The sequence below is a fragment of the Myotis brandtii genome, unplaced genomic scaffold (genome assembly GCF_000412655.1).
Source record: "Myotis brandtii unplaced genomic scaffold, ASM41265v1 scaffold191, whole genome shotgun sequence".
Classification (NCBI taxonomy): Eukaryota; Metazoa; Chordata; class Mammalia; order Chiroptera; family Vespertilionidae; genus Myotis; species Myotis brandtii.
Window position 1 is genome coordinate 1,795,565 of NW_005357115.1, and position 663 is coordinate 1,796,227.

Below are 663 nucleotides of genomic sequence, written 5' to 3' on the forward strand. Positions count from 1 at the left end.
ACACACACACACTGCAGAAACTACTTTTGTGGGCTTCGAACAACGGAGGAGCTGCTGGAATCGTCAGCTTCATCTTTCCTTTTCCAATAAGACATCACGTGCCCTCTCATATTACCCACCAGGATATGGAGGGTTCAGTTACATCTTTTTCTTCTGCTTTCAAGAAACCAGCTCAGCCTATTCTAAATGAACTCAAACTGATGTTTAGAACCTTGTTCACTAAAATTAACAACTTGTAAATACCGAAACTATTAACTTTCTCTGAAAATTGGGCTGGGGCCTCAGAGTACTGTATTTCTGTAGCTATTACTGACTGTTTAAGGTGCACTTTTTATCATTTAATCCTCCCAACACCATATAAAGTCAGTACCATCGCCGGCAGGAAACTGAAAAGGATCAGGGAACTGAACCTGCAGTTTATTTGCACTAAAAGGGTGGAGAAAGGGTTCTATCTGACAGGTCTAGCTCTAACTACAGACACTATCAAACGTTTTGTGTTAAAGAATCCGGGAAACAACTTGCTTCAACCCCTTTTTAAAAATACTTCTGCGGTGAATGATGTGCGGCAAAGGACGTGCAGGGAAACACGACGGGGGTCCATTCCGGGAGGAACTGCAGGACCTGCCGGTGCAACTCCGAGGCCGGGGCCGCGGCGCGTGTGGG